Raw genomic sequence first — 15,676 nt, 5'->3', positions numbered from 1 at the left:
TTTCTTTCTCTCTTGATGCTCCTATTGCTGTGGCAAGCTGACAAAAAAATCTGTCTGTGAGATGGAAAAAGCCTGGAGCTGCAAGTCATGAAGCAAAGATTAGATAGATATTTTAATTTTGTGTTAATATTAAAATCCTGGAGTTATACTTCCTGTATTACGTCATAAAGGGTGTGACATATGGGCGGGGCTTCCGATGTTATGTCACAAAGGGGTGGGGCTTAATGTCATTACTCATTTTGATTGACCGTTTGACAGAAGGTCCCTGGGTTATACTACTAGCCTCCAGTATAATTGGAAAGTGGCTGAAAAATTGAAGATTTGTTGAAAAAAGGTCTTTACAGACAATAGTTCAAAACAGAACAGAGGTTATGGTACAGACAAAGTGGTCTTAAAGTTGGAAAGGGTAGAAATAATGTCATCTGGGGTTGGTACCGGAATGAGATAGATAGATAGATAGATAGATAGATAGATAGATAGATAGATAGATAGATAGATAGATAGATAGATAGGGAACTGTGTATTTCATCATTTAGAACTGTTTTTACAACAGTATTTCGACAGGCCACTGAGTTATAGTTAAAAGGTAAATTCATTTCACAATAGCTCATTTCAAGTGCTGTAAAGCACTTTCAGCAGATAAATGTTACAGCTTGTTTACCACAAGAAAACTGTTCAAAACAGTACATTTCTGTTAGAATCCTCCATTTCACATGTGATACAAGTGTTTTAAACACATAGAAGTTAAGGATCATTGAGTAACACTCAGCTTCAGTTTAGCTCAATACGTTTCAATGGGGAAAAGCATTGGGCTTATGGGGCGGGACTTTTGGTATTATGAAATAGGGGCGGGGTTTATGGGTTGCTGCTTCCGGTATGACGTCATAAATGGGGTGGGGGTTAAGGCCATTAATCTTTTTGATTGACAGTTTGCAGAAGGTCCCTGGCTTATACTACTGAGGCTTACCCAAAACCTTTTTATGTGTCAAGGCGTATTACTACAATATGCAGTATTATTGGACTGATGCTTTTATCCAAGATGAGTTAACAACATTTGAGATGCAATTAGTTACATTTCGTTTGTTGTTTCAATTGAAACACAGGCAGATGAAGTGAGTGACCTGCTTATGGTCACACAATGTCAGTACCAGGATTTTAACCCACAACCTCAGGGTTTGGTCTTAGTTCCACATCCTTACCTACAACACCACACTGCCTGCTAATAATGTTAGCCCTAGTTAAAAAATCTACAAATAAGGCATGCATTCAAGTACTCAGTCAGTTACATAGTACTTCTGGCACATTCAATTAACTGACCACGCTATAACTGACACCCACCGTCTTCTGAAATATCCTGGCCAAAACCGAGTAACACAGCTAATATTGTATATGGAAGGAAAATATTGAATAAATAGGTGATTTACATGAGTGCAAAGCTTACCACAGCGACAGACAGAATATTGATGGGACTTCAAGGCTGCCTACTATGTCCCCGCCATTTAAGTGGCCCAATCCAGGACACACTTTCAAACAATATTAATTTGCAGCAATTTACAGAGGCAGATTTACCTATGGAACTGTATACCAATCTGAAAATCCCAGACACATAGGGTATTGCTAGAACTAAGCATACTCCTCCATGTTTTTTCTCTTTCCAGTTTAGCCTGCTCGCCTGCACATCTAGTACGGATTAATCATTATATAATCACTTCATTTTTTTCCATAACAATTTCAATTGGCCTTTCCGTTACTTCAAAGTGTGTAAGCCGCAGATTAATTAACTGGGCTGCCGAGAGCTGCAGTCATTTATTTCACCTTCATGGTGTGTATTCAAGAGCGTATGTGATAACGACGAGGTGGCCTCGTAGAGTTAGGATGCTGCAGGCCTGCTGGGTGTTTCCTGTCTCCCTTCTGATCTAGTCACCTATACACTCAATCACTCAGCTACACAAGCTACTTGGTAACCCCCCTTCTCTTTAAAATAACAGAATGCAAGAAGAACAGTCCATTAAGCAAGCGTATTTCCACGTTTGCCCTGACAGTATGTTGTATGGTCTTGTCGCATTGGTTCCTGTCTTGAGTCTGATGCTGCCAGATAATTCTTCAGCTCATGTGACCAATACATTCATTATTGGGTTATTAAGCAGAGGAATGTTTTAAGAAATGAATGAAAAGAAACGCAACATAGACAAACAAACACAAGAAAAAGGTAAATTGGCAAATAAAGTGAGCTGAAAGCATCCCCCCTAAAGGGCTGTTGGACCATGGCAGAGCACATTCACTCACTCGTCTATCCTGGACACCATTAGAGTAGCACAAAAACACAGAAAAACCTCCAAACAGAGTAGGATTTGAACCTGGGACCCACTGAAGTGTGAGGTGTCAGTGTAAAGCCTTGCTTTATATTCCTAATTAAAGCAGACCACTTTGTGCAGGTTTGTTTTCAGTTTGACTTTAAAGTCTTTTTGTGTCGCTCATTGTCACAAAAGCCAAATTAAATCAACAGTGGTTCAGTGTTGAATAAAACTTCAATGCCTTTCCTTACGCCAGTCTTTCTGGTCATAATTCAGATGGTATTTACCAGATTGTTGCAGGACTGCTTAGGCAGCAGTCATTTTATTAATCATTAAATGAAAGGCTACATGCAAATGTGCCTTGCAGCATCTCTCTTTTGAAATGTAAGCATCATTGCTTTATACAGTATATCATATTTTTTTTACAAATCACAGTTATTTTTGACTACATGACTGAGTCATTTCATATTGAAATGTGACTTGCCAGATTCTTGCTCTGATGTGTTTTCTTTTTCTGCAATTTTAGATCTAGATTGACAAACACACCAAGAACTTCTCTGCTACGCCATCCATATATAAACAGCAGTCCTTCTGCCATTAGCAGCACACTGTTAAAAAGCACAAGTAAGCGTCCTTTCTGCAGCTGATAAAGAGGTGCATAGAAGGACATATGGACCTGAGGGAGCTGCATTGTCCCAGCTCAGGTTATGGCGTCCTATAAAGTTAGGCTGGCACCACTGGAGCTGCCCCCAGAACAAATGAGCGAGCTGAGAGAGTGTGGTTTTGCTTGGGGCCCATTTCCTAATTGCATCAGGAGATCTGCAGCAATCAGAGACTAATTAGCTGTAATTGTATAAGAGCCAATAGCCCTAGGGGTCTTCTCTCTCTAGCATAAGATCTGTGGGAGGGAAAGTTGGATCATATTTTAAGTCAGCCCTCATCCACTTACTCATTCCCTGACTGTTTATGTCTTCATTTATTTAATTTAGAGCTCCATATCATTTTTTTAATTCTTTTTTTCCCCTTGATTATATATTCTCTCTCATCTCCTCACTGGGAATCTTTGAAGTAGTGCAAACCAATTAATGCTCATGAGCTTCAGAAGAATGATTTTATCAAGACTGAAAATGGTGTGCACAAAAGCTGTGCAGGTCACAGTAGCTTCCTCCTTGTGACTGTGTCTTTCATCTCTTCTGCACTCTAGCATTTAGGACTTTGTTACGAATGCTTACTACAGGGGTTTTGTAGTCCTTGTTTGAGATGAGATAAGTTACAGTAGCTTTGGCTTTCTTCTTTTTCTTTCAGCTGCTTCCGTTAGGGGTCGCCACAGCGGATCATCTTCTTCCATATCTTTCTGTCCTCTGCATCTTGTTCTGTTACACCCATCACTTGCATGTCCTCTCTCATCATATCCATAAATCTTCTCTTAGGCCTTCATCTTTTCCTCTTCCCTGGCAGCTCTATCCTTAGCATCCTTCTCCCAATATACCCAGCCTCTCTTCTCTGCACATGTCCAAACCAACACAATCTCGCCTCTCTGACTTTGTCTCCCAACCGTCCAACTTGAGCTGACCCTCTGATGTACTCATTTCTAATCCTATCCATCCTCGTCACACCCAATGCAAATCTTAGCATCTTCAACTCTGCCACCTCCAGCTCTGTCTCCTGCTTTCTGGTCAGTGCCACCGTCTCCAGCCCATATAACATAGCTGGTCTCACTACCATCCACCCTTTCACTCTTGCTGATACCCATCTGTTACAAATTACTCCTGACACTCTTCTCCACCCATTCCACCCTGCCTGCTCTCTCATTTTCATCTCTCTTCCACAATCCCCATTACTCTTTACTATTTATCCCACCTTCCACCTTCGCCAGCTCTACTCCTTGCATCCTCACCATTCCACTGCTTTGGCACAACTCATAAAAAAGGGAGTGGTCCACAAAGAAGTCAATGAACCAAAATGTTGGCAGCCTGGACATGGATAGAAGAACATATGGAACAAGAGAATGTGCTCTGAGAATTTTCAGAGAACGTTTTGAGGCAAGGTTATTATATTCTTTAACCATGGTGCTGGAGAGTGGCAGCAGGTTGCATGTTGATAACCATTGTGGTTGTCCGAAGAATGATGGGCGTCCCCGTTTACGTCAAACGTTTGTTCAGGCAAAACTAAAATGCGTCTCAGTGGCACAGTTAATATAATCAACATACCAAAGGTAGCCTCTCCTGGGCTCACAATAATAAGGCTTCTTGTCAGGCTATGGTGCTCCATGATGCGGGCTGCTCGGTCAGCAGAATGACAACCCCTTCTGGTCAGCTTGGTATTAATGGGCCGGTGATTGAAAGGAGTGTGGTCAGTTGCCCTCACTGGACGTCTTCTCACCACTGTGGAGGGAAAGAGAGAGGACATGATTATCTCCAGCACCCCCTCTAGTGCCAGAGGGGTATTACATACCATATACAAGCCCTGAAGGTGGTCATCTGTCACCACATGTAAGGAAGAATTGCAATGCACTCGATACACGTGACAATAACATTCCTAAAAACTTAGAAATACACAATAAGCCTCAAAAGACAGACAAAGCATTCTGTCAATGGAGCTTATTTTGTAGAAAATCACATTTTGTCAGAAACGGTTTAAACTAAGACTCTTTTTCAACCATAAAAGTGGTGAATGTTATTATTCTGGGTTTTAGACCTCTTCGGATCTGGTTGGATTTGCATGGCCATGTATGTATTGTTTACAGTTGCTATGCCCATTTCAATCTTTTTTAAAATTTTATAAAAAAATTATCTGTTAGTTGCAATGATTGTAGTCCTGAGGTCCATAATATTTTATATGGTGTGCCACAATGATCTATTCTGAACCCGCCGTTATTTGCAATCTACTGTATACGCTCCCATTAGGCCAGATTATCTCGAAACACAAGATGAACTACCACAGCTATGTAGATGACATGCAGATTTACTTATCTGTAATACCTAATAACCATGATGCCTTGGGCTCTTTAACCCTCTTTAACTCTAGGATGAGAAGTAATTTCTTCAGTCTAAATACAGAAAAAAACAGAAATCTTAGTGCTTGGCAAAAATGAAAAGAGTGAACATCTTAGAAATAAACTTTAACCCATAGCATTAAATGTCAAGTTAGAAGTAAAGAGTTTATTTGTAATCAATAACTCTGACACTGCAAAAGACAGACCTCTAATAACATTGCAAGTTTGTGAAACATTAATTTACACTTTTGTTTTTAGTCAGTTAGATTACTGTAATGCACTCCTAACAGGACTATCTAAGAAAGACATTAATCAGTTGCAATTGAAGCAGAATACATCAGCAAGACCTGTAAGGAGAAAATCTGAACACATCTCCCCCGTTTTAGCACTATTACACTGGTTACCTGTGTCATTTAGACCTCATTTTAAAACACTGCTAAAGGCATATAAAATAATCTTGCTCATTCCTATATCTTGGAGTGTCTGCCCCCATTCATAACCTTTCATTTTCTAATGGTGACCTTCTTATTATTCTAAGATCCAAACATAAAAGAAGCGGTGAGGCAGCCTTCCTCCGTTATGCATCAAATATCTGGAATACTTTGCCAATAGAAATACGTCAGGTTAACACCATGGATCATTTAAAAAAAACACTCCTAAAAACCCACTTTTATAATTTGGATTTTTCATAGCTACATTTTAGTTTACCCCTAAATAGACTTTACTTGTATAGAACTATTATATTCTCTGTGATTTTGCAATGATTATTAATCTCTACTATTCTCACCTTTCTTTTCCATTTTTTCTGTTGTGGTATTTTGTGCCACCACCATCTGATCAAAGTCCTGTGTAAGCGCCTGTGATGTTTGAATGAGAGAGAATACCTCAGAGACCCACTCCATCAAATCCTCTGGGACTGAGACCGAAAGCAATAAGGAACAACTTAAGAATGTTTATATTAGGTAGAATACCAAGTGGAGGCCAGGCAGCCTTTTGGCCTTGGAATGACTGTAGATTTTGTTTAGTTCTTCAGTTTGTCTGGAGTTTTATTTTTTACATTTTTTTTCTGTCCATTCAGCCAGCCATCTGACACATCTGTAGAGACTTAGAATACAATATTTTATATAAGGACTCTACTTTTGTACTAATTATATGTATATCTGTTATGTAAACCTTTACTTTTTAATTCATTATTATCTAATCTCTAATTTAATTTGTTTTTCTTTTCTTATAACTATTTCTTTGACATCTTGTAAAGCACCTGTGTATGAAAATGTGCTATAGAAATAAATGTTGTTCTTGCTGCCAGGCCACGACACGCTATGCTAAGTTTCCAAGCTTTCAAATCCAGTTCTTTGTACAGATCTTTTTTCTGTAGTGTAGTGGAAGCTGAAAGGTGTCTTCTGAAAAGACCTAGCCTGAGGACATTTACCTTCAAATCCTGGCATTTTAGTTGTGAGTCTCTGGCTTTGATGTATGCTTTTTTGTCCTTATTAGTATTCTGAACCCTTGCCTGTTTAAATGATTAGATTTCAGCCTGCTCCTACTTACTCCTGTAATTCTCATATATATATTTTTTTTTTGCTTTTTCCTTTTCCTTTTTAGACATGTTTCTCATAAGATATCCAAAGAAATAACTTTCTTAAACATATTGATAGCTTTTTTTGAATTAATATTCATTACCAAAGCTGTTTCAACACTATGTCTGTCTGTGGAGAGAGTGTCGACCTTGCCGAGTGGTTTACTTACCTCAGCAGTGACATTCCTGTGTCTGGTGACTCTTCCTATAAAGTCAGTTGACGGACTTTGGAAAGCATGGGGGATCATGAAATCACTGGAAAGGGCTGTGTGGTGCTCCCTATATCTATGCAAAAGGACAAGGGTCCAAGTCTTTAGAGTCCTGGTGCGAGACATGGACACTACACAGTGACCTTCCCTTTAGAGAATCTTTGGGTACTGATAGTTTCTGTCGAATAAGCAGTTGCTCACATAATCCTGAATGAAGCACATTACCTGCATCAGTTACGGCACTATGGCCATGTGCAGTGATTCCCAGAGGGTGATCCGGCTGGCAGGATCCTCATTGTTAAGAATTCAACGGGCTGGACCAGGCCAAGGAGACACTCATGTAACATCTGTTTGCGGCAGATAAATGGTGTGCCTGGGGGGTTGCCAATCAGGCTCCAAAGCTGTTTTGTCATGTGGTGGGTGCAGCAAAGTGTTGTACCAGTGCATGCTCCCCAACCTGATCAGACCTGACCAAAGCTGTTTGATCCAATTCTTTTTTGTGAAGAACCAATATTTCTCCTATGGATGGTCAGGGGCCAATTTATAATCATTATTTAACCTAAGGTGCATATTTTAGGGATGTGAGAGGAAAACAGGATGACCTGGCAAAAAACCCACTGAGACATGTTGTAAATCTTCTTACTATGCATATACAGTGAATGAGCTGCAATTTGAATCCGGGACTCTGAAGCTCTTAGCAGAAGTAACCACTACAACACAACACCTATATTAAAACATGTAAATAAATAAAAAAATGTGCAGGAAATACCATCCACTTTCAATCTTAGTTCATCAATCTCAGCATTCAGACTGCATGAACCAGTAGAATCAACTGTGGTGTGGTTTTGTATCAATCCAAACAGACTTGTCTTTGAAACAGCAAGGACATCATCAAGACTGATGGACAAAGGTAGAAAACACACATGTACTGACATAGGCTGGAAACTGACAGGCAAATGTATCTAAAACAAACTGAGAGGTAAATCATAAGTCAGAAAAACAAATTGGGGGTCAATAATGTTAGAATCCAAAAATTCTAAATAGGGCACTGGCAAAAGTTTTATTATACTGAATATCCACAAGCTTGGACAATAAAGAATGTGTGATAGATAGATAGATAGATAGATAGATAGATAGATAGATAGATAGATAGATAGATAGATAGATAGATAGATAGATAGATAGATAGATAGATAGATAGATAGATAGATCTAATTAAACTAGTGACAATTCTGACAGACAAAATAATGTGCCAATGCGAAGGCACTGACTTTGTAACTGGAAGTGGCTCCTATGCAATCACGAGAGTTTGCACATTCATTCAAAAACAGCTACACTCATTTCTCTGGACACTCTGATATCACACAAAGGATGTCTGGGGGCACTTTCACTGGGGAGTTCCTAGGGACACTGTGCTCTCACACTCTCTAAAATGACCTCCGACATCCCCTGAAACCTGCTCTATAAAACGAAAAAAGCTGATCAGCCCCTCTCTCCCTTGGAGAGCTGCAAGTTGACAATCCCTTATCTTTCTGGATTGGAAAGCTGAGATCCAAATCTGCCAAGCCAAGCCCTGTGCCAGTACGAAAGGCTAAGAAGTAGCTATTACTGCAAGAAGGGAACTTCAGCATCTAAACTCTTGTGCCAGAAAGAGTAATGCTATTCCCTATGATGGTGCAAACAGCCTAACTGAAGGAAGCTGCAACCCACAGACAAAGGACGACGCAGGAAACAGAAAGAGTGAAGTCCAATGCAAGAAGAATCCTTCACTTGTACTTGGAGCAGCAACAACTCCACACTACATTACACATCAGTCTTAAAGCTTTGGTACTGTAAAACTGTTTATCTGTGCCAAAAATAAATTAGAATTCTCTACATGTTTGCCTACATCCTGTCATATATACTGTATCAATATACTGTACTAGCCAACCCGCGGCGTACCATACGCCGCATAATCAGGCCGGTTTTTTAACGATTTTTAAGCACAGGGAGAAAATTAACATTTGAAAAATCATGAAAAGACGTTAATTAGCGTTACACCTCACAGCCTGCATGCACCATGTTTTTTGGCTCTAGCGCCAGAAGCGCGGTGGACGCTGTGGGGGTAGGTTATAGTTTCAGTTTTCCCTAAGTTTTTCCTGATTTTTAGATAGATAGATAGATAGATAGATAGATACTTAATTAATCTCAAGGGGAAATTCATATACTCCACAAGCAGCATACTGATAAAAAACAATATTAATTAAAGAGTGATAAAAATGCAGGTATAACAGACAATAACTTTGTATAATGTTACCGTTCAGCCCCCTGGGTGGAACTGAAGAGACGCATAGTGTGGGGGAGGAACGATCTCCTCAGTCTGTCAGTGGAGCAGGACAGTGACAGCAGTCTGTCGCTGAAGCTGCTCCTCTGTCTGGAGATGGTACTGTTTAGTGGATGCAGTGGATTCTCCATGGTTGATGGGAGCCTACTCAGCACCCGTTGATCTGCCACGGATGTCAAACTGTCCAGCTCCATGCCTACAATAGAGCCTGCCTTCCTCACCAGTTTGTCCAGGCGTGAGGCGTCCCTCTTCTTTATGCTTCCTCCCCGGCACACCATTGCGTATAAGAGGGCGCTCGCCACAACCGTCTGATAGAACATCTGCAGCATCATATTGCAGATGTTGAAGAATGCCAGCCTTCTAAGGCAGTGTAGTCGGCTCTGTCGTCTCTTGCACAGAGCATCAGTATTGGCAGTCCAGTCCAATTTATCATCCAGCTGCACACAGTCGCCTCTGATGATCACGGGGTCCATGAGGGGCCTGGGCCTCCTAAAATCCACCACCAGCTCCTTGGTTTTGCCGGTGTTCAGTTGTAGGTGGTTTGAGTCGCACCATTTAACAAAGTCCTTGATTAGGTTCCTATACTCCTCCACCTGCCCACTCCTGATGCAGCCCACGATAGCAGTGTCATCAGGTAACTTTTGCACATGTCAGGACTCCGAGTTGTATTGGAAGCCTGATGTACATAGGCTGAACAGAACCGAAGAAAGTACAGTCCCTTGTGGCGATCCCGTGTTGCTGACCACAATGTCAGACCTGCAGTTCTCGAGATGCACATACTGAGGTCTATCTGTAAGATAGTCCACGATCCATGCCACCAGGTATGAATCTACTCCCATCTCTGTGAGCTTGTCCCTAAGGAGTAGAGGTTGGATGGTGTTGAAGGTGCTAGAGAAGTCCAGAAACATAATTCTTACAGCACCACTGCCTCTGTCCAAATGGGAGAGGGATCGGTGTAGCATATAGATGATGACATCCTCTGCTCCCACCTTCTCCTGGTATACGAACTGCAGAGGGTTGAGGGAGTGGTGGACCTGTGGCCTCAGGTGGTGAAGCAGTAGCCTCTCCATGGTCTTCATCACATGTGACATCATTGGAAGTCATTCAGCTCAGTAGGATGTGATACCTTTGGGACTGGGGTGATGCAAGATGTTTTCCAAAGCCTCGGGACTCTCCCCTGTTCCAGGTTGAAGATGCGCTGTAGAGGACTCCCCAGCTCCAACGCACAGGCCTTCAGCAGTCGTGGCGATACTCCATCTGGACCCGCTGCTTTGCTGGCACAAAGTCTCCTCAGCTCTCTGCTTACCTGGGCTGCTGTAATTGTGGGTTGGGGGAAACTCTCTCCTATGCTGGTATCAGCAGAAGAATGGGTAGACAGTGCAGTACTCTGAGGTGAGAGTGGGTTATGGTGGTCAAACCTGTTGAAGAAGTTGTTCATCTGGTTTGCTCTCTCCACGTCTCTCTCAATGGTGGCACCCCCTTCGAGCTGCAGCCAGTGATGATCTTTATCCCATCCCACACTTCCTTCATGCTGTTATTCTGCAAATTCTGCTCCAGCTTTCTCCTGTACTGTTCCTTCGCCACCCTGAGCTGGACTCGGAGTTCCTTCTGCATGCGCTTGAGCTCATGTTGATCACCACCTTTTTCTGGTTCAAAAGGCCCTTGATGTCACTTGTAATACATGGCTTGTTGTTAGCATAGCAGCGTACGGTTCTTACTGGAACTACTATGTCCATGCAGAAGTTGATGTAGTCAGTTGTGCAGTCAACAACCTCCTCAATGTTCTCACTATGTGACCCCTACAGGATATCCCAGTCCATAGTTCCAAAGCAGTCTCTCAGAGCATGCTCTGCCTCAGGGGACCACTTCCTGAATGAGCGTGTGGTTGTAGGTAGCTCCCACACTCTTGGTTTGTAGTGAGGCTGAAGCAGAACCAGGTTATGATCTGCTTTCCCAAACGCAGGCAGTGGGGTGGCACTGTATGCATCTTTAATGTTTGCATACAGTAGGTCAATAGTCCTATTTCCCTGGGTGTTACAATCCACATACTGGGAGAAGGCAGGTAATGTTTTGTCCAGTGTCACATGGTTAAAGTCTCCAGCGATTAGCACAAGCACCTCAGTGTTTGTAACTTAGGAACCGCAGAATGGATGACGTCACCCGCTATCTCCGCGTCTGCCTGAGGAGGGATGTAAACAATAACAACAATCACGTGTCCAAACTCTCTCGCCAAGTAATAGGGACGCAAACTTATGGCCAACAGTTTGATGTACCTGCAGCAAGAGGAGATTATAACGTTTACATGTCCTGAGTTGCACCACTTTGTATTGACATAGAGAGCGACTACTCCTCCTTTCTGCTTCCCGCAGGTATTTGCGTCTCTGTCTGCTCTAACTGTGCTAAACCCGGGTAGCTCCATGTTAGCATCTGGGATGTTAGTTGTTTGCCACGTTTCACTAAAACACAGCAAGCTGCATTCTCTGTAGGTCCTGACATTTTTCACCAGCACAGCCAGTTCATCGATCTTATTTTGTAGTGAGTTCACATTTCCCAGGATCACAGAAGGCACCGAAGGTTTGTTGTGCCACTTTCTCACTAGACACTTGGCTTTTATCTTAGCGGTGCCCCGATACCGCCTTCTTACCTTGTTAGGTAAATAGTTAACGACACCGGCTTGGGCATTTGTTCTCAGCACTTGAAGTTGACTACTTGAATAGACGAGTCTCGGAGTGTAAAAATCCATGTCCAAGTAGTAAAAAGTAGTAAAAAGTGTCCAGGGAGCGAGTTCACATAAAAGAAAGTGGTAGAAGTGATCAGTGAAATAGAGAAAAATAGAGAAAAAAGGTAGAAAGATAAAGTCATACACGGAGCTGCTGGAATGGCTGCCACTCGTGGCGGCACTGGATGTAATTGTAATTGATTTAATTTATTATTTAATAGGCATAGGGGAGAAGCCGCTAACGTGACATCCTGTCCTTTTTTTTACCTTTTGTTTTGGAAAGGCATGCTATATATTTTGTTTTTATTTTTTTTTGTTAAGAGTATATAATACTAGGGAGGCAAGCCCCCCTGGCACCTTTGGCACCCAACCCCCAATTGCGACCAGTCTGCTGCTTGCATTGTGAAGAGGGAGGCTGAATGCACCCCAAGGAGGCGCGATCACTCCTTTGAAACCCCCTCTTAAACGATGATTTAATTCGTAACAAATACAGTTTTCTTTTTAGCTCCTCCTTTTTTTTACCTCCTCTTTGCTCGCTGCTACCATGCTATATGACATGCATCTTGCACGGCGCTTTGAACATTTAAGAGCAGCTGTCCTACTCTTTGTCTTTCATTTCCGGCCACAGGCGTGGTTAAACCTGTTGGCACAAAGTTTCATCTCGCGGGATGTTAGTTCATAATATTTTTTAGTTTACAATTTAAAAACGAAATAAGAATCAGAAAATCTAACAACATCATATTAAAGTTTGATAAATTCTGAAAAGAATGATACCAAACATATATATGTAGGTTTTAAAATAAGCCTGATTTAAAGCGTGACAAAAAAAATGACATAAAAAGTCACATAAAATCGTTGCGCTTTTAGGCTTATGATTTTATATATGTAGAGTGGATAAAGTTAGGATTTTTTTTTTGTATAAATCTATGTGTATTGTAAATATTTCTCTCTGGAAAATTAAAGTAATTTTTTTGTAAATAGTTTTATATGCAATATGTTTCTGTAAATAAAAGGCGAGAAGCGTGCTGTATGTTGTGGGGGCATAGGGGAGAAGCCGCTAATGTGATGCCCTGTCCATTTTTTTTTTCCTTTTGTTTTGGAAAGTTTCTTGGAGAAGAAAATAAAAGCTTCTGTTTTAACCCTACGTGCATCTGATTTGAAGATTATTTACACAACGCAGAGAAAGGCGGCTTGCTGTTGGTTACATCAGATGGTGGAATCGGAGTAGAAGTCGAGGAGTCGGAGTTGGAGACAATTTTGGGTACATGGAGTCAGGGTCGGAATTGGCAAAAATGTACCAACTCAATTGTAATGAAAAAATAATACAGCAAGTTCAAATGTCCCATTTCACAAATAATAATCATAATTAAGTACTTCTCTGATGTAAGAATAAAGCCCAGTGCATAGTTGTGTTACTACTAGTGTGAGGTTCATCTGAGCTTTTATACAACCTGACATTCACATATTGTAATCTGGATTATGATACATTACAAAAAGTGTTTTAATTTTTTTTCAGATATAATGTGTTTAACAAGTTCATTTGAGTGTAAACAAGTGTAATGATGTAGGTGTAGGTGTATGCTATGGCCTGATGTGTGTTCAGGGGTTCTGTCTGCACTCTCCACATATGCTCCCACCCAGAGCTGAACTTTAGCATAACTTTGCACACCACCTGTTCTAGAAGATTTTGAAATTAAAAAGGAACAGATTCTATGTAATGTGACAAATAATGCTTCTAATATGTTAGGCACAACTGAGAAAATGAATAAAGTAGATGAAGAAAGTGACAAACAGATATTAGAGGAAGACAGTTCAGCAAATACAAAGTATTAGAGAAAGTAAAATTTTAGATAACATTGCTGAAGAAGCATTTAAGCTTACTATTATTCAAACATATGCATTGTGCTGTTCATACCCTGCAACTTGCAATAAGAGATGGATTGAAAGATCGTCATGCAGCTTCTCTAAATGGCAAATTGAGGCAAGTAACTGTTGCAGCCAGGGCCCCTAAAACAGATCCCGTTTTGAAAAGACGTGCAGGAAAAGGAGTCATTTTGAATCAAACAACATGCTGGGGAAGCACTTATTTGATGGTAAAGCGTTTGCTTGAACTAAAAGACTTTCTTGAAGAACTGGACAATGAAAATGTTTTATTAGCTGAAAGTCAGTGGGCACAAGTAAAAGAACTGGAAAGTCTACTTTTTTACCCCTTTACTGTCACCAAGAGGTTGCAATATGAAGATTTAACACTAGATTTAAATTTCTCTTGGGATGGAAGAGCTTGATATTTTGCCTGAACACAGTGGAGGGTTAATAACTGATGGCATCGTATCTTCAATGAAGAAAAGAGAGAGTCTCTTACTGGATAATCAAATCTTGTTAGCTGCTATTTATGTTGATCAAATGAGCTGAATTTTGTTGAGCAGTGACCAGATTGCTAATGGAAAAAAGGCACTCTATGATGTAGCAGTTCGCATGAAGGGATTACTACTGCCTGAAACACCAGCACTGGATGAAGCTACAAGCACTAGTAACTCGGGATCATCCTCTTCAAATGAAGAATTAGACTTTGATTGCTACTTGGACAAATTGAAAGTTTCAAAAGCAAAGTGACGTCACCTATGAGTGAAAGATAAACGGCCAGTAAATGTCCAAATAGAGAGATTCCAGCAGAGTTTTTTATAGAATTAAAAGAAGTTGAAAAGTAGGATCACTCATCGAAACTGACTGTAGAAGAAGCCACCGTTGTTGATCCAGAGATTATTAGTGATGTGGCTAGAACTGTAACAGCAATGCCACCCACCCAAGTCAGTATTGAAAAACTATTTTCAGCTCTAAAAATTATACATGCTATTACTTTATAGCCACTTGATAAAAACAATAAATAAAACCTTATTGTTTTCATTTTTTTGTTTTTTGATTAACTGGCCGATACGGTAGAGAGTCAGCTTCCTAGCCAGTAGTTCTGTGGTTAGGTGATGTGTATGTTGCCTTCCTTCAATCAAAATGGAAAATACATTAGCATATTCAATACAGAGGAGTCAGAAGTACCGGAAACTAAGGAGTCAGAGTCATATAATTTATCTACCGACTCCACAGCCCTGGGTTACATACACAAATATTTATATATCTATACTAGCTGTGCTACCTGTCAAAATGGATTGGAATCAAAGTAATCAACGTAGGCAGACATCAGTGTTAAAGTCCAAAGCACACCATGCATGCATCTTTGTTATATGCCATTTGGTATGGGATTCATAAAAGCAGTGTTAATGTTTGTGATACACCATCTGTTGGAATGATAAATGCAATGCATTTTATTACTAGAAATGTTTGTGATACGCCATCTGTTGGAATGATAGAGACACAGCAACCAGATGGACACACAAGCACATCCTTTTATTAAGGTGGATTTTTAAATGCTAATAAAAAAAATTCTGTTGATGATGTAATGCTCAGGAAATTTGAATTATCATAATCATGATAACATGTCCACTGTTGGCAGCAGCAAGTGCTACAGCTAGGTACAGCAAGTGCCACTCAGGACGCTGAGAAGA

This window comes from Polypterus senegalus, chromosome 6 (assembly GCF_016835505.1).
Source record: "Polypterus senegalus isolate Bchr_013 chromosome 6, ASM1683550v1, whole genome shotgun sequence".
NCBI lineage: Eukaryota > Metazoa > Chordata > Cladistia > Polypteriformes > Polypteridae > Polypterus > Polypterus senegalus.
The sequence above is the reverse complement of the archived record's forward strand: the minus strand, read 5'-3'. Positions refer to the sequence as shown.